The sequence below is a fragment of the Trichechus manatus genome, unplaced genomic scaffold (genome assembly GCF_000243295.1).
Source record: "Trichechus manatus latirostris isolate Lorelei unplaced genomic scaffold, TriManLat1.0 scaffold00091, whole genome shotgun sequence".
Classification (NCBI taxonomy): Eukaryota; Metazoa; Chordata; class Mammalia; order Sirenia; family Trichechidae; genus Trichechus; species Trichechus manatus.
In genome coordinates, this window is record NW_004444027.1 from 8,405,911 (window position 1) to 8,429,093 (window position 23,183).

General features: G+C 38.3%; 1 protein-coding gene across 3 annotated transcripts in view; it reads right to left on the reverse strand.

Moving 5' to 3' along the window:
• PINX1 (PIN2 (TERF1) interacting telomerase inhibitor 1) overlaps nt 1–23,183 on the reverse strand; it is a 141,803-nt gene that overhangs the window by 34,381 nt on the left and 84,239 nt on the right. The window lies entirely within an intron of this gene.

Here is a 23,183-nt window from a genome sequence, read left to right on the forward strand (position 1 = left end):
TATCTTTTGGATTTCTAATTGTTGTTTTTGTATAATTTCTAGTTGTGAATTTATTTTGGCATTTTGTTCCTGCATTATTTTCCTGAATTCTTCCATTTTTTTGTCTGTATTTGCCATGAATTTGTCTGCCTTTTCCATGGATTTGTCTATTTTTCCCTCATTTTCGTCTGCTTTTTGCTTCAACTCTTGGATAATCATGAGTATTAGAGATTTGAATTCCCTATCAGGTAGTTCTAGTGCCTTTTCTTCTACTAGAAAGTCATCTGGTGTTTTATTTTGGATGCCGACTGGAACCATCCTGTCCTGTTTTTGTAAATGTTTTGATATTGTCTGCTGTCTTTGGGGCATTCAGTAGTTATTTTTCTCGTTTATTGATTGTAGACTTGTCTGTTTTGTCCTTTTTTTAAAATTTGTCTATGTCTGAGCAGGCGGGCTGCGTGTTCTCTGTTGTTTGTTCATCTGTGGTCATGATACTTTTTGCCTCCTTCTCCAATTGGCAGGGTCAGTCACTCAGATATGGTACAGCAGGGCAGGTCTAGCTGAAGAGGAGTTGCTGGGATGGGTTGTTTGTGGCACTTACTACAGCCAGCAGGGCGGTTCGGTAATCAGTGCAGGGCAGGTTCCGGTAGGCTGTGCATGTGCTGCTCGGTGGTGTGATGTTAAGTGCATGGTGCAGGTAGGCAGGATGGACGGGGTAGATTGTGATGTGTGGAGCTAAGATGGACATGGGAGAGAGGAGAGAGGAACAGGGGCCAAAAACATACAAACAAAAAAAAGTGCTATGGGAGCTTGCTGTTGGGAAAAAGGAGAGACTATGAAAAGGAGAAAAACAAAAAGGGGAAGAAGAAGAAAAGAAAAGAATGAATAAATAAAAATTAGAAAGAAAAAAGAACAGCAAAGCTCCCAGGAATCCCACAGGTGCGGCTACGCGGCTTGGGGAAGTTGTTCTCAGGTGTTGAAGTACAGCCTGGCTAGGAGGTGTAGAGTTATTCAGTGCCAGGAATCCAGGGGACAAGAAAAGAAGGAAGGTATAGCGAGACGAGAAACTGAGTAATGAATAAACACAAAAAGGGAAAAAGAGGGAAAAGAAAAGAAAACAACTTAAAAAAAAAAAGAACAAGAAATCCCCCCAAAAAAACAGAAAAAAAAAAAAAAGAAAACCCACAAAAAAAGAAATGCCCTCATGGATCCCTCTGTGCATCTGTGCAAGCTGAGAGGTAGGTCCCAAGCCACACAGCACCGCCTTGCCAGAAGGGCTCCCAACTTGAGTAAAGAAAAAGAAAACAAACAAACAAACAAAAAGCCCTGGGATCCCACCAGCATGGCAGCACGGACCACGAAGCAGCTCCACACTCGAATGGAGCTCCACAGCCCATCAGGAAGGAGCAAAGATGGCGCACAGAGCCAGGTATTTGAGCAAAAGGAGGCGGAGGTGGTGAGAGGTAAGGAAGAAATCAAAAGAAGAGAAAAAAGCGACACCAGCAGCCAACAAATGGCACTCAGGGAGTCGGCCAGTGTGAGCAGGTGGAATCCAAGCAGCCGATGCTTCCCCGCCAAGAGACTGTGGCTGTGGGAAGTAGAGGAGGCCGAGTGGGGGTGAAGAAAGGTGGGGGTTGGGAAAGCGTATATCACTGTTTACTGGTTGTTCTGTCTCCTGCTGGAAGCTCCATGAAGCTGCTTTCTCATACCTCCTATTTGTTGGTCTCTGTCTGACAGGAGTCCAAGATGGTAGATCCATGCTTCATTTGTTGATAGGTGACCTCTCCATGTATGTTTCCTAGCTCTCTGTTCTCTGTCAGTTTCTTATTCCATTTGGTGCTTGGCTGAGTTCTTTATATCGTCATTTGATGTTCAGGATTTCAGGATTGCTGTTTTCTCTGTTTGGCTTAGTTTTTCGTATCTTTGCTGTGGAGGGACAGCATGGTGCTTCTGCCTAGAATGCCATGTTGCTGGAAGTCTCTGTAATATGATATTTTAATGCTTTTATTTCAGGAATATATTAATTCCAGGAATTCTTGTTATGGGTAGATAAAGATATAAGATTAATGAGGTCAAGTCCTTGTGGTCCTGAATTTGACCACTGATAACTGGCAATATCAGAATAAGCTCATGATATATTTTATCTTAAAAAAAAAAAAAAGATCATACGCCTGTCCATTGTAAAGACCTAAAAACAAAGACCAGCCTAGTGGCAATAAGTACCCCTAGTGCCCATATTGTGGTCTCTAAATATCATTTATCACAAAAAGGAGCCAGGGAGAAATGTATGATTCCAAGTCTGGGGCAACAAATGTACAAAGTGAGCCTAGAAAATCTTACCGTACCAGACCGGAAGAAAGCTATCCAATATCATTTAGGGTTGTGTCAAAAGAACTCAGGAACCAACTTGAAGAGGCTCCCACTGGCCAAAGATGGCAAATGTGATCATCAATAAAGATAAAAACTGCATGGATTGAAACATATATTTCAATCTATGAGTGACAAAAGGAAAAAACAAAACAAAACAACTCATTCATTGGTCACCTTTAGAGAATGCTAGAGAACCTCCTCATTATTTTGAAAACTGGGAAATAAAGAAAACTAGTAAAATATTCTGCCTTTCCAACTGTACCCTGGGTAATCAAGTAGTAGATAAACATAAGTATTTATAGAGCTATTCTAGCTATAAACTAAGAAGAAATGAGAGAAGTAGAATACTATCACTTCTCAGCCCAGGGGATCTAGGAATTGAGACAACCAGACATTACACACCTCCTGATGGAAGTAGTCTGCCCCCTCTCAAATCTGAATATGGTCAAGTCTTTATATTCAATTATCAATTTATAGAAAACATAAAGGACAGGAATATACTAAACTATACCACAGAGAAGCAATTAGCAAAATCTAAACTGTGGAAAAACTTTACAGTACAAACCACCCATTTTTTTTTAACAAATACACTGTAAAGAGGAAAGAGAAAGGGAGGGAGGGAGAGAGAGAGGAAGAGAGAGATAGAAGGAAGGAGGAAAGGAAGAAGGGATAGAGATGTTTGCTGCTCCTAAAAGGCTCTTCACTTTTTCAAGGATCCAGTCTTCTTTTCTCCCCAGAAGGCCTTTCAATCTAGCAAATTGCTACTCCTTTAAGACACCACATAAATGCTAACTTCTTTGATATCTACAAGCTGAATTCACCACTACATCATATAGGTTCCCATACCACTGGCAGAGCACTTGAGGCCTTTGCTACAGTTAATGGTGTATGTCTCTGACTTCCTGACTAGAATGTAATTAGCGATCGTGTCTTACTCATTTAATCATTGTATCATGCAACAATAATATCCGATGACAAAGAAAAACATTTAAGTAGAAAAGGGAATTACAGAAGGGTCTTGGCTGGGGTGTGGGGAGTCCCTTGGTGGTACAAATCATTAAGTGCCCAGCTACTAACCAAAAGGTTGGTGGTTCAAATCCACCCAGAGGCACCTCAGAAGAAAGGACTGGAGATCTACCTCTGAAAGACCGCAGCCATTGAAAACCCTATGGTGGGCAGTTCTACTCTGAAACACGCGAGGTTGCCATGAGTTGGAATTGACTTGACAGTAACTGGTGTTTTTTTTTGGGGTGGGGGAGGTGGGGAGGACTGGATAGGAAGAAAATGATTAGACTACTACTACTTGGAAGGAAGAGTGATGAAATAGTAAGGGTTTAAACTGAATGGAGTCACTACTAAGAATACAGCTTTGTCTAAAGATACTGAGTCAGCTTAAGCCTGGTCCCATAGTTTTAAAGCACAAAATTACTAGACAGTAGGCTCTGTTTATGGCTCACTTGTAACTTCAACTCATAGCTGATTATATCCATTAATTTTAAGAACGTGCCCCCAAGGTAGTCAGCCTAATATTCTAGATACTTATAAGGATCCTTAAGAAGAAATCTAAAATAAACTCTGGCCAATTATGATAATGAGTTAGGTATCATGATTAATCCAATTCTGAATTACTGAAGTCCATTAAAAAACAAAAATAAAAATGTACATAGTTTTTGTCTCCCTAATAATGTATTTATCTCCTTAACAGGGAAGGTGAGATGGGATGAGAGTGAGGATAATCTAAAATTAAATGACTGATTACAATGTTACTATTTCTAAAGTGTGTCATAAACTTTTTAAAAAAGATTTACAGGTGGACTGTCTTAGGATCACAAAATAAGCAGACAATCACAGTTTCCAACCTGAAACTTTAACAATTTTGGAATAAGAATTAGGTAAGTATTTTAAAGCTGATACTCCATTGACAAGTTTCAGTGATACATATAAATGAAAGTAGCTTCCCCAGGTCAGCTTTTCTATTTCAAGAAATAGAAGGCCCACCAAATCTAATTTATTGAAGTCAAGACAAAATAAGCTTAAGCAGTTTTTAAAAAGTTATTTGGAGTTCAGGTTCACAAAAAGCTTCAAAAACCAGTTAAGTAAAACTTAGAACTGCCATATGATTTCAAGAGTCAGAATGAGAATTAATTACAAAAGGTGGCCTGGACAAATGTCTGGGGGCGAAAGTGACTGGAGGCTGGACGTCATTACTGCTACTACTTTGCTTAAAAAAACTCTTTTTGATGTGAAAAGATGAACTTGTCAAAGAAAAACAGATGACAAATCAAAGAAGGCCAAACCATTTCAGCCTTGTGCACTTTGGCAGAGACTGACGACTGCTGTTGGAAGAAAGAAAAACTGAGTGAACTTCCTAGAGATCCAGTCTGCTTCAGATAAGAATTAACAGAACCTTGGCAGACAGAAAGATCTACCAGCACTCTGATTTCTGATAAGCATAAAGAATTTATAATTTAAATCTTATAGGGAACAAAAATAATTATTTGGAAAACTTCCATAAAGTTTTAGGTTAAAAATTGAGTTCTTAGAAATTTTTGGTTGTTATAAATGGAATTACATAAAATTACAATTTAATGACTGATATTCATCAAGAAATATCCTAAGCTACACTTAGCGTTATTAGTGAAATCCTACTTCTTTAGGGCTGGATTTAAGTTCCTTCTTGCATTATCTCTGTGGAAGGATTGGCCTAGCAAATTAATAAGTCAGAATCCTCCTTTAGTACATTAGAGGCAAAGGCTATAAAAGACAAGATTCTCAGACCCCATTAAATGGTGTTTAGGTGATAAACTATCCAAATAATTTTATTACACAATAGTTTGAATTACAAAGAACTCCTGAGGAAATGTTTAAATAACTTAAGTGAGCTGCTTTCAGATAACTCCAAACACTTTAGTAATACTGATTTACATACAAACATTTGCTGTACTAACTGCAATTAGTTCTATCAAAGCAATCTCACTGGAATAGTTTAAATAATAAGCTGAGGTTGAAGCTGTTTTTTCCTCTGGAATATAAGTTCTTAAACCCCAAATTAAAATGGAAGAAAATCTACAATGCAAATACTTTTCCCAATACTGAACTAACTACCGTTAATACTCAATTTTTAAGTACCCAGTTTGTAACGTATGCTGTTTATGTATATCTATATGTGTGTGTACATACACATCCATGTAAGGATGAAGTGATACTAGTATAAAGGAACAAAAATAATGTATTATGACAAGCTGCCATGCAAATTAAAGATAGTAGGATTAGCTACCTAAATAGATTCTGGGAAGAATGTATCACAACCAGATTAAGGAACTAGGATGTGGCCAGTAGCAAGACGAGGCAGCCCATTTTCTCGTTGAAGGTGTAAGATTGTATGTGGCTCCATTAGCGTCTCTGGCTCATAATCCTAGCAATTTTTTCACAGATCTAAAATTCTTTTAATACTACAGAATCATCCTTAACCATTTGTTTATTTCCTTATCAATATATTTAAAGAGTCATTAAAAGTAATTTAGCCAGCTGAGATTTTTGATGCCTAGAAACTTATTATAGTATCAATTTCTCTGTTATTTTACAGTAACTAATCACTTAAGTCTGTGTGGGATAGGATGAATAAATTAGGTACAATCTACCATATGCCACCATGGGAAAAGCCTTCTTCAGTTTTAGGTGCATTTCTTGAGGCAATTAAACCTAAAAAGTAAATGCCAAAGCCAAGTCTGTGAACATCAATGCTTTCTAAAGTCAATGAAAAAGTGAAGAGGCCATGATGTTATTCCTTACTCTTCTGTTGCAGTTTGTTCTGTGACAACAGTAGCTCATCCATCACTGGTAAACAGGGGAATGGCATCAGTACAATGTGGAAGTTGCAGGGCTCACAAGAGATTTTTTCCTAGGCCATGGGAGCCAGGATAATGTGAGTTGAATTCTAACCCTCAGAAGAAAAGAAAAAAATAACAACCCAAACCTAACCAATCAAACAAAAAGCCCTTAGTTTGACTGCTACACAGCCAGGACCCCTTCATCTCTATTTTAAGAAAAATAAAAATGAGCTTGCAGTGAATGCTCCACTGAACCACCAGATCCACCCTCAGGACTGAAGGACTGATCTCTCCCAGTGGCTGACAACTCTCAGCTGCCAGTTCTCCTGGGAATAGCCACCTGGGGGCAGAGAAAAGACTGAACCCAGTGACTGGTCAATACAGGAGTATAAAGGTCTGGCCTGTTCAAAAGATCTGGAGACAGCTTCAGAGCTGGTCCACTTCAGAACTCCTGTGGAGTCCGCTGAAGACTTGTGATTACATTGCAGCTCACCTTCTCTCCCTGCCCAATCATGCCCCCACCTCCGACTATTAATCCTGAAACACTCCCAGCAAACTTTGTGCACGCTAATTAATCTCTGTCTCAGAGTCTGTTTCTGGGAACTCAACCTGCAACAGTACTTGGATCCACAACTTCTTCCCCAAAGAGGCACATCACCACCAGCCTTACAGAGTTCTCAGCTAGTGAAAGATTGCACTCTCTCCTGGATCTACCTTTATGGCAACCCCACTGGCTCAGAGCTCCATTTCCATCTGCATTATCTCAGCACCTACAAGCCAACATTTCCATTCTATTGATTTTGAACATTTTTCAGATGTGTGAATCATCTCCTGTGGCAATAATTAGTTTGTGTGTGTGTGTGTGTGTGTGTGTGTGTGTGTGTTCCTTCTGGTTACAAAGCTGCATAGATTTTCACAGTCTGCCTCTTTACCCAATTTTTCCCATAAGCTTTGTTGTTTTTAACTTTCAGTTTTGCAAAACATGACATTCTTAGACTTACTGGCCTGACAGAGACTAAAGAAACCCCAAGAGTATGGCTCCCGGACACCCTTTTAGCTCAGTAATGAAGTCACTCCTGACGTTCACCCTCTAGCCAAAGATTAGACAATCCCATTGTACAAAATGAGACTAAAGGGGCACACCAGCCTAGGGGCAAGGACTAGAAGGCAGGAGTGGACAGAAAAGCTGGTAATAGGGAACCCAAGGTCAAGAAGGGAGAGTGTTGACATGTCATGGAGTTGTCAATCAATGTCATAAAACAATATGTATACTAACTGTTTAATGAGAAGCTAGTTTGTTCGTAAACCTTCATCTAACGAATAAGAAAAATTGACAAATCAGTTTTCAGGCAATGATTTACATAAAATATCAGTATATCAAACTGTAATAGGATATCAAACTGTAATATGATCAAAAAGATCAAAGTTCAATCTGTTAGGTATATTAAAAAATAATTGATTCAATCGTTTTGCTTTTTTTCCCCTTTTTTGTACTGCAATATTTTAATTTTTGTAATGTTTTTACTGGCATAATTATATGCATGCAGTTCAATAAAATTTTTTCTTTGCCTGCAAAAAAAAATGACATTCTTCATGAACAAATATATTGTTATAGCAGAAACACCTATATTTGACATTTTGTTATATTTATATATTATATTTGACATAAAAAAACAAGAATGTTGGACATTCTGTCAGAGAAGGTACACAAAGTTTCTTAATAAATTGCAAAAACAAAGAGAGAGGAAATGGGAACCTATAGGTTAAAAAACTTAAGAGACATTATCAAGTAATTGCAATATATAGACCTCATTAGGATCCCGATTCACTGAAAAAAAATGAGTCAACTGGGGAATTGTGAATACTGACTGGATTTGACAATATTAAGGAATTGTGGTTAATTTTTTTAGCTGTGATAATGGTACTGTAATTGTGTGTGTTTAAGAGTCCTTACCTTCTAGAGGTATCTCATGAAATACTTACAGATCAAATGATATGATGTCTAGGACTTGCTTCAATAATGGGGGGAAGAGTGAAATAAGACTGACCACAAATTGATAACTGTTAAGCTGGAAGATGGATAAATAGGAGTTATTTTCTTATTCTCTTTACTTTTATAGACATTTAATGTTATCCATAATAAAAAATGAATGTACGTCTGCTAATATGATATTCTAAGAACTTTTCCTGGAAGGCAATAAATAACCTTAGGAATCAGCGTATAAGTGAAAGCGATCACTGAATTATTGGTTTAAATGAAGCCGGACACTTCTATCATTGTAAGAAAAATAATCTTGGACTCACACAGAAGAAATAAGGCTGAGGAAATCACAACTAAGGCCGAAAGGTAATCCCATCTGTTAGCAGACTCAGGCAGGAACAGAGAAGCCAGCAAAGCGGTGTGTTTCCCTTATGAGATCATACATTGGACACCAGCAACCACTACTAATGTTAGAACAGGGTTTTCCCCTGAAAGAGTCACAATTCCTCTCCATAGCAAAACAGGAACTGATCATAACAGGATTATTATGTAATACCAGGGAACTGCGATTAGGAAAAGCAGGATGAGGAGCAGAGAAAAGAGACAGGATGAAGGTAGAGGGGGGGAATGGAAAAGCAGAGCCATTAGTGGGACCGTTAAAGGGACAAAGCCTAGGACCAGTTTCCTACTTGTCTCATTCCCTCCCAGCCTGTTCTTCTTGCCCTTGATTACCCTGCAACTTTAGGCAGTCAGAGCATGAAGAGGGAATGAAAAATCTTATCATCTTCAGAAGCATAATTACAACTTCTACATAGTTAACAAGTGTATCAGAAGGGGATCCTAGGTAAAGAGAAGAAACAGAAGGCAACAATAGTGTGAAAGCTGGCTAGAAGAAACAGAAGGCAACAATAGTGTGAAAGCTGGCTAGAAGGGCTCCCCTTCATTCTAGAGACAGCAGGGGTCAAACGTGTAGCATATCAGGAATGCTTTCAGTAAGCACAAGGCCCACAAGCAACAAATGTCACAGGCTAAGTGACAGATCTAAAAATGTAAGCTCCCAAAGAGGAACAAAATGTGTTAATTTTTAAAAAGTTGTAATACAATATGTACAGTATTCTTGCTTTTGCGAGAGACAGGAAAAGGTATATACATTCATAACACACTCGAACATCTCCACACACCAAAGTTTTAATTATGGTTATCTCTGGGTGTTGTATCATGGATTTTTTTTTCTTCTTCTTCGGCACATCTACAAGTAATAATTTTTCTACAGTGAACATTTACTACTTTCATAATAAAAAGTAATTTGAAATTCAAATAAACACACGTGTGTGCATATGCATACGGACTATACATATACAGTTAATAAATGCAACGTGAAACAAATGACTGGTAGACAAGTGTGAATGTATGGAAGACCCAAGATGACATAAATATTATGCTACCTAATACTTTATTATTAAACAGTATCCACAAATTTGCTACTTACCTGGCATTCCTCATACCAGTGAATGGCACCACCACCCATTCCCGGAACTTCATAAGCTGAGCCAGAGTCTTCCACATTTAGTGAGGCCCAAGGCCTGTGGCATTTACATCTCTAATATCACTTCAATCTGTTCCGTTCTCTCCAGCTTTCTGCCACAACATTGGCTCGAGCGTTTCAATGCCTTTCTAGAATAACAACCTCTTAACTGGACTGCCTACTTTTAAGTCTTGCCTCCTTCTTTCACTCATTCATATTTTCTTATCTCCTGCTGCCAAAATAATCTTTTTAAAATGCAAAAATAATCATGTCACTTCTCTGCTTAAAACCCTTCGGTAACTCCCAACTGCATGTACAGAATATACTCTAAGCTCCCAGAATATGTCTTAATAGGGCTCTCTGGGAAAATCCGCCTTTCTTTGGAGTCTAGGCTCACTTGTTGCCATTGAGTCTATTCCAACTCATCGCGCTCCTACAGGACAGAGTAGAACTGCCCCATAGGGTTTCCAAGGCTATAATCTATACAGAAGCAGATTATCACATCTTTCTCCAGCAGAGCAGCTGGTGAGCTTGAACCTCCAACCCTTCAGTTAGCAACGAAGCACTTAACCACAGGCTCACTACTTATCCCAAGAGCCAAAAACTAATTTGTAACAAGACTTTCTTTTCTTTCAACACTAAACTGCCCTAAAGTATCTGAAGCCTACTGCCAACTCTTTAAGTTGAGGCACACATAGCAACTAATATGTATACAGCATTCTGGGGCAAATGAATCCATTTTCTTGCTGGTGGTAGCCAGAGGTGACCAGCCTAGGGATTTCAGCTGTTCCAGGCCTCACCCAGCCATTCTAAGGGCTAAAGGGATCAATATCTTGGCACACCTACAGTCTGTTCATTGCACACTAGCTAGTAAACTCGGCCTTACAAATAAAGTTGGCTGATGAAACTTGTTGTCAAATTATAATTAGAATGTAGGTTTCAGTACAAAGTTTGAAACACTGTTATATTATTTTAAAAGAACTGGCAGATTTTTTTTGTTGTTTGGGGAGCCCCAGCCCCTGTCTTTGTAGCTGCTAGCTGTGTTTAGGGAAACTACTGGCCTCCATACAACTTTATAGTAACAGTTTGACTATACATACACATGTAAGTGCTGGAAGAAAGGCACAGATGTGAAGGCACCTATCTAGTACTGCCTGAGACAAAAGGACTTGTACTTGGCCTGTGGTGCTGCTGCTGTACCTGCCTGGGACCCGTGATGGAAGTCTTGCCCCTCTTCTGGCCTGGTCAGAAAGAATCTAGCTTTTGGAGGACCTGTGGCTCTCAGGACAACTTACCCCTACCTCTTTCTCTCCACTGATGTGCCCTTTACACCCTGCCTGATGTGATGTGAAACTCCCTTTTCTGCCCTCGCTTTTCTTCTTTCTTTCTCTCTCTCTTTTTTTTTTTTTTAGCACTCAGGAGGAATTAGAGGTAGCATATTTTTTTATCATACTCTTTTGAGTCTGAATCTTTGGAGAAAGATCCAATTATTTAGAGTGAAAGAATCTGCTAGACCTAGAAAATTAGTCTCTACTCAGGCTCATTCAGGTCCTCTACAACGTGGCTCCCACTCATCTCCTAAGGCCCCTCTCCTGGCACACTGTACTTACTCCAGTTATACGAACCAAAGTACTTGCAGTTTCTTCTCCATGCTCTCTTCTGACTTCATGTTTGCAAATATTACTACTGCTTGAAAAACTCTCCCCTGCCTCTTCACTTACTAACACTTTCTCTTTACAGATTAGCTAGGACATGGCTTCTTCCAGGGAGGTAGAAGCACACATGAGGGTGAGGTGCCCTTAACTGGGGTCCCATTGATCTAGAATAACAGCCATCAAACTGCACTGAAATTACTGATCATTTCTCCCTGCCATTGCATTGTGAGCTCCCTGGGAGCCTTGTCTTTGTAGCCCACTGCTTTGAAGACTGCAGATCTACAATAAATGGAAATATGCTTAGTCATTCAATTCATGAGAGATTTGCAAATGGCATGCCATATGGAGAGACCATAGGGACTCATGTAAGGTTTAATAATATTTTTAGGATGTTCAGACTAAAGGTTGTATCTGTAGGTGAATATAATACAAAAAAAAAAAAAAAAAAAGAGCTAATGATGCTATTAAGGGACTGTATAGTTTTAACATTGTGATGTGATATGCCCTGTACTGTGCATGACTCTGTATTAGTACCAAATGACATTCTAATATAATATAGCATATAATATAGCTATAGCCTGGGTTAATTACTGACATCATACTGCATATTATATGTAATTGTAATTATAATATGTATAATTATAAAAAACAAATCATTTTATTACTTGAGATTCCCATCTTACAGCCTATTCTAGTTTATTGCTCAACCTTTTCCCCAATTAGGTATCCTTCATTCAGTTGTAGAAGTGAACTCTCCATGCCACAACTCCCAGCCCTATTCCACATTGTCTTATTCCCACTTCCATGTATTTCCACCATGCTCCCTTCTAGATGTTCTTTTTGGTGCATTACTCTAACCCTTGTTAACATCTGAATTCCTACTATGTGCCAGGCATTTTGCTAGGGATGAGGATACAAAAAAAGGACACGTAAAGCATGGTCCTCGCCTTGAGGAGCTTCTAAAAGTATAAGCCTGAGTAGCTCCTGCCATCAAATGTGTATCTCCTAGCGTTTTAATTCCCAAAACTATGTTAACGAGCACATTATCTACATAATCCTCCCTTAGTTGATCTACAAAAAAATTCAAATCAAAATTATTTACGGCAGGAGAGTTTTCTGAGTCAACAGTTGTGTTCCTTAGCTCAGTTTGTTCAAATGTTTTGACCTAGACGATAAGGTCAAAGTATTTTTGTCCCACCAAAAAGCTTTGCAAATGAGCACAAATATCATATAAGACCACTATTATAAGAACTCAAGAAAAGGTTTAAACACAGAAGAAAACATTCTTTGATGGTTACGAGGGTGGGGAGGGAGGAAGAGAGGAATTTACTAACTAGATAGTAGACAAGAATTGTCTTGGGTGAAGGCAAGGACAACACAAAATACGGGGGAAGTCAGCACAACTAGACTAAAGCAAAAGCTAAGAAGTTTCCTGAACACAATCAAATACTTTGAGGGACAGAGTAGCTGGGGCTGGAGTCTGGAGACCATGGTTTTAGGGGATATCTAGGTCAATTGACATAACAAAGTTTATCAAGAAAATTTTCTGCATCCACTTTGATGAGTGGCCTCTGGGGTCTTAAAAGCTTTTGAGTGGCCATCTAAGATGCATCAATTGGTCCCAACCCACTTGGGGCAAAGGAGGATGAAGAACACCAAAGACACAAGAAAAAACATTAGCGCAAGAGACAAAAAGGCCACATAAACCAGAGACTCCATCAGCCTAAGACCAGAGGAACTAGATAGGGCACACAACAGAGAGTCCTTGATGGAGCGAGAGAAAAGTGTGGAGCAGAACTCAAATTCATGTAAAAAGATCGGACTTAATTGTCTGATTGAAACTGGAGGAACCCCTGAAGCCTTGGACCTTGGATGCTCTGTTAACCTAGAAATAAAATTTATTCCTGAAGCCCACTCTCTAGACAAAGATTAGACTGGATTATAAAACATAAAATAACACTTGTGAAGAGTGTGCTTTTTATTCTTAGTTCAAGCAGATACACAAGACCAAATGGGTGGCTCCTATCCAGTGGCAGGATGAGAAGGCAGGAAGAGACAGGAACTGGGTGAACAGACACAAGAAACCTGGGTGTCAGGGGGAGGGGAGGAGTGTCCTGTCATATTCTAATGTCACATAACAGCATGTGTAATGTGTATAAATTTTTGTATGAGAAATTGACTTGAGCTGTAAACTTTCACCTAAAGAACAATTAAAAAAAAAAAAAACTTTGCAAATGAGCTAAAGCTAAAGGAAGAACACACATGTCCACTGGATTGTAGGTGCTGGTTTTTAATTTTAAATATGAAAGGACACTAATTTCAATAGCCAAGCCAAAAAAAAAAAGAACTACTTTCCTATTTTTTTAAATAAAAGGATAGTGAGTTTACAAGTCATTTAGCCTTAAGGATCTCTGTAAAAGTAGCAATATGAATACAGTTAATGTTGTTACAATAAATCATGATAACATGAGTCACTTATGAGCATTTTAGTGTACTCCTTATTACCTGTACAGATTTAACTTAAGATAAACTTAAAACAAATATTATTGCAATGAGTATTAACAGATTCAAACAGGAGACAAAATAATTCAGTTGGGGTATGTGAAAGCTATGCTGCTCAGCATAGCATCTGTATACGAGGATAACTATTCAAAGATTTAGGAATAGTGTTAAATTTGAATAAATACAAACTGTTAAAAAAAGGACTTGCTAATTGCTTATTAGTTGTTTTCATTAGCATAATAGCTCTCTTCCTTGCTTTTTCTCTTAAAAAAATGAGAACGCTATGGGAAAGTAATGAAGGGGTATTTCGAGGAACGAGCTCATAAGAACCAAAGTATTAATCTCACTCATTGGTAATTTATCATTAATTAAAATTTTGTTACAAATATAAATTAAAATATATAGATTCTATAAGTATCATTCACACAAATACATCCTTTAAAACAGAAAAACAACTTTTGTTTTCTCACAAAAAGTAGCTTTATCCTTACTTACCTAAGGATAAAACAGTATTACAAAGTAAAAAGGTCCAAACTCTTTGCCTGTTACTAATCTTAAGTGAGGAGAAAGATAATCTACATCTTCAGATTAGACTGTTAGGATTTTAAACTAAAATCTGAGGGCATAAATATTTCTAACATGGCATTTTGTTTTAGTGACATAAAGTATAAAATGTTCTCTAAATTCTTCTCAGGAATGGAAAGACCACTTATCTACTGTATTTATTCAGGGCAAGCTTCCTTGTTCATGTCAAACTGGGAAATGTAACATCACTGAAGAAGAGAGATGGTGATAAAGGAGGTGGAAGAAGTTAGAAAGAAATACAATTACAAGTTTCCAAATTTTTAAAGAAGGAAAATATTATGCCCGTCTAGAAAACAAGTATTCATTCAGAGAATAAGAAAATAAACTTCAAAAGCTTCTCAACTTTATAAATGTAAAATTCTAAGACTAATTTACTCAACATAAAATCACTTGGCTAGGTGTAAATGCAAATATCAAAGCAAGAAAAGTCATCAGACCCACATGACTAAGGGTTATCATGCCTCTACCTCAGCCAAAAAAGTTCACATAAATTTCTTGGACCAGGCTAAAAACAGAGGCCTTGGCTCATTTCCATGCTGTCTTTCTTAGATGCTATAATCAACGAGGCATAGAGTCCTTTCTAAAGCTGCCAACACAAAGTTTCAACAATTGATGTCACTTTAAGTTTAAAAAAAAAAAAGTCTTTAACTTGCAACTCCATGGACTTACTTTATATTCACTGTTTATAAGAAAAAACAAGACTCTCAAAGCCTACTGGATTATCTAAAGAGGTAAAGTGAGAATTAAAGAGATCTCATCTTTTTTCTTATTAAAATCTACCCTATATTGTTGTTGTCAGGTGTCATCGAGTCGGTTGTGACTCATAGAGACCCAATGTACAATAGAACAAAACACTGCCCAGTCCTGTGCCATCCTCACAATCTTCTCTATGCTTAAGCTCATTGCTGCAGCCACTGTGTCAATCTATCTCGTTGAAGGTCTTCCTCTCTTTAGCTGACTTTCTACCTTACCAAGCATGATGCCCCTATCCAGGGACTGGTCCGTCCTGATAACATGTCCAAAGTATGTGAGATGACATTTCACCATCCTCGCTTCCAAGGAACACTCTGGCTATACTTCTTCCAAGACAGATTTGGTCATTCTTTTGGCAGCCCATGGTATATTCAAGATTCTTCGCCAACACCATAATTAAAAGGCATCAATTCTTTGGTCTTCCTTATTCATTTTCCAGCTTTCCCATGCATATGAGGCAACTGAAAAATACCATGGCTTGGGTTAGGCGTACCTTAGTCCTCAAAGTGACATCTTTGCTTTTTAACACTGTAAAGAGGTCTTTTGCAGCAGATTTGTCTAATACAATACATCAGCTGATTTCTTGACTGCTGCTCCCATAGGCATTGATTGTGGATTCAAGTAAAATGAAATCCTTGACAATTTCATTATTTTCTCCATTTATCTGATGTTGCTTATTGGTCCAGTTGTGAGGATTTTTGTTTTCTTTATGTTGATGTGTAATCCATACTGGAGGCTGTAGTCTTTGATCCTCATCAGTAAGAGCTTAAAGTCCTTCAAGCAAGCAATGTTGTGTCATCTGCATATTGCAGGTAGTTAATGAGTCTTCCTCCAATCTTGGTGCCCAAGTATTAGGACAGTCACCAAAACACAACAAAAAGATACTTATTCACAAATATCATTTGAATCTTTTTCATGCTGCCCAAGCTTCCTTTCCTTTCAACTGAATATAGAATTTGTATGGATGAATAAAATGGAGCTATTGCTTTTAACTGCCTGAGGTAGTTTGAGAACAACTACTATCCTCAGAGAAGACAGGTAAAGGTATTTCATAAAGCATATCTGGTTGATGACTTTGGCATGCCAGGTAGTCAAACAGTTTAGAAATTTGGAAAACCAGTGGACTCAAATAAGAATGAGATAGAAGATTTCTATGGTGGTTAGAAATGTACATGCAATAACCACTGAATGCATGGAAGTAGCTTGTTTGCTCAGATAACAGAGGTTATTCTAAGGAATTGTGGGCAAAAAGCAGGTAGCAGGGCAGGTTGGGGAGAATATCTTCAATGTGAAATCAACGATCTCAGACTCATAGCAACCCTATAGGACAGAGTAGAACTGTCCCATTTAGTTTCCAAGGAGCTCCTGGTGGATTCAAACTGCTGACCTTTTGGTTAGCAGCTGTAGCACTTAATCACTATGCCACCAGGGTTTCCATCCAAAGATTAGACAGGCCCACAAAACAAAACGAGACTAAAGGGGCACACCAGCCACGGGGCAAAGACTATAAGGCAGGAGGGGACAGGAAAGCTGGTAATGGGGAATCCAAGGTCGAGAAGGGAGTGTTGACATGTCCTGGGGTTATTAACCAATGTTATAAAACAATGTGTACTAACTGTTTAATGAGAAGCTAGTTCTGTAAACCTTCATCTAAAGTACAATTAAAAAAAAAAAGAAATAAAAGCGAACATTCTTAAGCAGAGAAAACGTAAAGCTATTTAACCATATTTTTCAGGAGTAAGAGCTATACCTAGAAATGAAGAACTGATGAAGAAACAGATTCCATCCTGGATGTATCCTGTTACAGATATGCTTCTGAGATGTGATTGTAAGACACAGGTAAGTCTTCTTTGAATAAATTGGTCAGCCAAAATTTTGTAAAATCTACCCAAACTTCTCCTAGAGTACGTCTGACCTGAGTAAAGCTTGTCAAATGCACATTAATGTGTGTGTGCGTGCGCATACGAGTGCACATGCACATGGGTGTGCTACTGAAATACTAAGAAAAGCACAATCCTCAGCCTCAAGGAATTGTCATTTAAAGTTGACTTCCACCCCCTCCCAAATAATTACCTTAAACATAACTGGAAACAAATCAGAATGAGATATTGTGGCTACGTATCACTTTTACCAGTTTTAAACAAGCACACAGATTAAAGAGAATATGAAAGTATACTTTTACTTGATACACAGAAACAAAAACATAACAGTAGAAATTATTAAAGAATTAAAAATATATATTGTTATCAATCAAGTCTATAGCTAGGACTCCTGTTAATAAAATTCAACAAGGTAATTCAAAAGCTGCATAGGTGCATATTCAGGAATAGTCCCTTGGTAGTAAACCAGGTTAAAACTAAAATCCTTCCATATCTCATCAATTGCTTTTGCAATTCTCTTAAAAGGAGAAAGCCATCCTTTCTAACTTCAGGAGAGGTGAATTCTTTTGAGTCTAATGGCTTAATCAGTGTTTCTGAAATTACACATCAGAATTACCTGCAGACTTTTTAAAAATGACAATTTCTAGAGTCCAGTCAGAGTCTACAATAAGCATTTTTAATAAACTCACCAAGTGATTCTTCCGCCTGTTATAGGGTCTGGAGGCAGTGAATAATTACACTGCTCAGTAGCTCCTATTAGTGTCGGCTTTTCAGAAATACTCAGTTTTCCCAATTGTGCTTAAGAGGCAATTATTTGATATTAGAACAATCATCACCCAAATTTTCAGCAACAGTGGTCAGAGAAAAGCCTATCAGTTTGCCCTACAGGGGAAAACAGCCCCCACTCCATTCTTAGCTATGTGGTTATGATGCTCAAGTTAAACATATTTTCCCTGCATGTCTGCACCTGCATGCTCTTTCTCTCTCTCTCTCTATAAGAAAGGCTGTCCCCTTTCATCACATACATTGTAAGAAAGTGTGAGTTTGTAACCAAACACACATTTTCAGAAAGGAGAGATGAGGATCCTTCCTACTTTCTTAGAAAGTGGGCTTCTGTTTTTTTTAAATTTCATCCAGTGCATTTGGAATCTATTCCACTACACTGAGACAGAAGAAATAACCACAAAAAATATTCTATTAGAAGCCTCCCCTTATGACTTATGCTGTAACTAACTATATTTGAATAAGATATTGATATAACATGATCTTAATAAAACTGACAAGATTTTAGAAGATATTTTCATGCTTGAAGCGTTTTTTTTGCTGTTGCTTTTACATTGGAAGGGGAAGTGCTCCCCTTAAGGCTCCTGAGGCCTAATAGTTGCTGGGTAGATGCCAGAACAGGCATGTCTGCTCCTGTTTTCATCTTTCTTCTGCCTGGCTCTGCTGTTCACCTTACTCTACATTCTACATCTGCCACAGAAGATTCCACTTCACTCCACACCACCTCCTGCTTGGCTTATGGAAGTCCATTTTTGGTAGGGTCTAAAATGTATTGGAAAGCGGCCTACCCAGGAGAAAGCATCAGACTTAACCCAGCTGGGTAACAACCCCACAGTTGTCTAATATCACTCATTGTCCTTCTCTCTCACTCATCGTCCTTCTCTCTCAGTTAGATGCAGTGGACAAAAACACGATCTCTGCATGGTTCTTTAGATAAAAAGGGTCAGCTGGCAGAGGATCAAGGAAGGCCAATATTCATTGACAGTGGATTTGAACATAGCTCTTAACAATTTTATTGGGCAAAGTGGACACATAAGGAAATGCTCACGATCATTAGCCATTAGAGAAATGCAAATCAAAACTACAATGAGATAACATCTCACCCCAACAAGGCTAGCATTAATCCAAAAAACACAAAATAATAAATGTTGGAGAGGTTGTGGAGAGACTGGAACCTTATACACTGTTGGTGGGAATGTAAAATGGTACAACCACTTTGGAAATCGATTTGGTGCTTCCTTAAAATCTAGAAGTAGAAGCACCATACAATCCAGCAATCCCGCTCCTTGGAATATATCCTAGAGAAATAAGAGCCATCACACGAATAGAATAGAATATGCACATCCATGTTCATTGCAACACTGTTCACAATAGCAAAAAGATGGAAACAACCTAGATGCTCATCAATGGACGAACATATAAACAAATTATGGTATATTCACACAATGGAATACTACACAACGATAAAGAACAATGAATCCGTGAAACATCTTATAACATGGAGGAATCTGGAAGGCATTATGCTGAGTGAATCTAGTCAGTTGCAAAAGGACAAATATTGTATCAGACCACAATTATAAGAACTCAAGAAAAGGTTTAAACACAGAAGAAAACATTCTTTGAAGGTTACAAGGGTGGGGAGGGATGGAGATGGGTATTCACGAACTACATACTAGGTAAGAATTATCTTAGGTGAAGGGGAAGGACAGCACACACTGCAGGGGAAGTCAGCACAACTAGACTAAACCAAAGCTAAGAAGTTTCCTGAATAAAAGTAAACACTTCAAAGGACAGAGTAGCAGGGGCAGAGGTCTGGGGACCATGCTTTCAGGGGACAGCTAAGCCAACTGGCATACAAAGTTTATTAAGAAAATGTTCTGCATCCCACTTTGGTGAGTGGTGTCTGAAGTCTTAAAAGCTAGCAAGAGGCCATCTAAGATGCATCAATTGGTCCAACCCACTTAGAGTAAAGGAGAATGAAGAATACCGTAAACACAAGGAAAGTATTAGCCCAAGAGACAGAAAGGGCCACATAAACCAGAGACTTCATCAGCCTGAGACCAGAAGAACTAGATGGTGCCCGGCTACTACCAATGACCGCCCCGACAGGGAACACAACAGAGAGTCCATGATGGAGCAGGAGAAAAGTAGGGTGCAGAACTCAAACTCTAGTAAAAAGACCAGACTTAATGGTTTGACTGAGACTGGAGGGACCCCGGAAGACATGGCCCCTGGACTCTCTGTTAGCCCAAAACTAAAACCATTCCCAAGGCCAACTCTTCAGACAAAGATTAGACTGGACTATGGAACATAAAATGATACTCGTGAAGAGTGTGTTTCTTAGCTCAAGTAGATACATGAGACCAAGTGGGCAGCTCCTGTCCAGAGGCAAGATAAGAAAGCAGAGAGGGTCAGGAGCTGGCTGAATGGACACGGGAAATCCAGGGTGGAAAGTTGGAGTGTGCTGTCACAGTATAGGGGAGAACAACCAGGGTCACATAACAATGTATGAATAAATGTTTATATGAAAGACTAACTTGAATTGTAAATTTTCACTTAAAGCACAATAATAAATTTTTTAAAAAAAGAACTTTATTGGGCAAAGTGGTTTTTTTGCAAGTTAGGGTGACTTCTTATGAAGCTGAACAGGGAACTTGTTCTCAACAAGGGTCTGGGTTAGTCTTTGATGGACTATTTGTCGCTAGCTGACTACTGAGGCTCAGAAAGGTTAAATTCTTGCTTAAGGTCAAATGACTCATGAGGGCACCATCAAGATTGAGAGCCAGGTCTGTGTGATTACAAAGCCTGTACTCTTTCCACCAGACTATACTATAGGGTTACTATGAGTCGGAGTCAACTTCATGGGAACAAGTTTGGCTTTTTGATTTTATACTATTTTTACATTTTTTACTACTACTCTTTAAGACTTTCTCCTTCTCAATTTTGATTTAAATTACATTTTTGTATCTACCTTGTCACTTCCAGAGACTGAGACCTTGGATACAGGGATGTTACCTACTAAGAATCTGATATACAGAGTTTGTTACAATTCTTAGGGTTTAGTGAAAGCTTAAACACTGCATACGTACAAATGAGTCTGTCCAAAAGAGTGACCCTGTTACTAAACTGCACTGATGCAATCAGACGTTACCTCAGGGTTTTATACAATGTCAATGAAAATTATTTTGTAATTCTTTTACTGAAAGTGCTGTTATGAGTAAATTTGTTTTCTCTTGGTCATGGTTAACTAAAACAATAGAATGGAGTTTATCTACACAATCTGATTAAGAATAAAATACAAATTTTTAATGTTACACCACTCTCTTCTCTTTGTTTTCCCACAGCCTCAAGCCATAGCACTTGATCAAGGCGCTTAATTTAGCAGGACCCACTTAATTATGTGGACAACAAATCTGGCCCAACTCTCTTTCCTGCATGGGTGGACTTTTTAAATTAGTATAAGAGAGTCACCACTTCACCAGGTCTTTGGCATATGTCTCCTCAGTCCTCTTCAGCTCTATATTTTATAATCACAACTTTAGTGAGATATTTTATCTATACATTGCTATACGGAGCCCTGGTGGTACAGTGGTTAAGTGCTTGGCTGCTACCAGAAGGTTAGTTGTTCAAACCCACTAGCTGCTCCATGGGAGAAGGATGTGACAGTCTACTTCCATAAAGATTAACAGTCCTAGAAACCCTATGGGACAGTTCTACTTTGTCCTATAGGGTCACTATGAGTCAGAATTGACTTGACAGCAATGGGTTTGGTTGTTTTTTTATATTGCTATTAAAAAATGAAATCCTAGAATGCATAAAAACTTAAGTGAAGTCTTCCTAGTGTCACAGATTACTCATGACTGCAGAGAGGAAAGTAAGGTGAGAGTAAATAAAGGAATAAGACGGATTTCCACTGATGTTTTACAAAATTACACTTAAAACTATTTTTCATATACTTAGGTAGGAGAAACTGAATATGACCTAGGTATTTGTTTACACTTACTTCTTCAAAGATAACAACAACTCTTTATGTTTACACCTTAAAGATTCTCAAAATGCCTTTACACACGTTATTACATCCATTTGTGAGGTAAGCACAGATTGTAATCTATATTTTCCAGGTGAGGAAGCAGAAGCTCAGAGCAGGTAAATGGCCAGATAAGTGGTGTGGTGCCCTCATCCAGAAGTTAAAAGACTGGAATTCTCCTGGCTCAGCTCTATGGTGGACAAGCTTAACCTCTATGGAACTTAGTTTCCTTTTCTGAAAGTAAAGAACTAGACGGTCTTTTACATTCTAAAATACTATAATGTGCCCAAAGTCACAGTGATGGTTAATTAACAGAACTGGGATTTGAATCTCAATTTTCTGACTTGTAGAACTATCAATATATACTGCATTATAGCAAACAACTCTAATGGAGCAGAACATCTACCATTCTAACCGACTCCTGGTGCTCTGAGCCTAGGATCAGTACTTCAAGAATCCCAATTACTAGAAGAACAAATTTGTCTAAAAAGATAAAAGCATTTATAACACTGACCATGAATATCATGATAACATCATGAGAGATTCTGCTAGCCATAGCAAGTGGTAAAGAAAACACCAATCATGCAAACGAGCCACTGAAATGTGGCAAACACAATGTTGCTCCTTTAATGTAAAAGGTAAGTAAAAGACATACTATACCTTATAAGTCATACCTGTGTCCTTTTGATAAACTGAAAAATGTACAGTGAAGAAAAAGAAAAGAACCTGAAGATTTCAGAGAAATGAACATATAAAAAAGGCAGCTTGGAGGATGGAGAGACAGAGGAACAAAACTTTGAGTAATCAAGAAACTCCTTGGAACAAGTCATAAATCCCTGAGTATATATTGCCATGGAACTCCCTTCTCTGGAACATACAGAGTAACTTCAGGAGTAATCTCATGGGTTTAAAAACATCTGGTCACCTTGGTCCTGAAGACAAACCTCTGTGACTTGTACCCAGTGAGTTACTCACGCATTAAAGACAATTTCCTCAGACCACTTCACATACAAGGGCTTCACTTTTATGAAAACAACATTCATTCCTAGAACACTATTCAAATTTGGATATTTCGGACCTGGAAAAGCTTTGCATTTCACTCCCCGCAGCCTCTCCAACATTTGTTATTTCCAGTGTTTTTGATTCGTGCCAGTAATGCCAGGGTGAAATGGTATCTCATTGTGGTTTTAATTTGCATTTCTCTAATGGCTAGTGATAGCGAGCATTTCCTCATGTGTCTGTTGGCCGCTTGAATGTCTTCTTTGGTGAAGTGTCTGTTCATTTCCTTTGCCCATTTTTCAATTGGATTATTT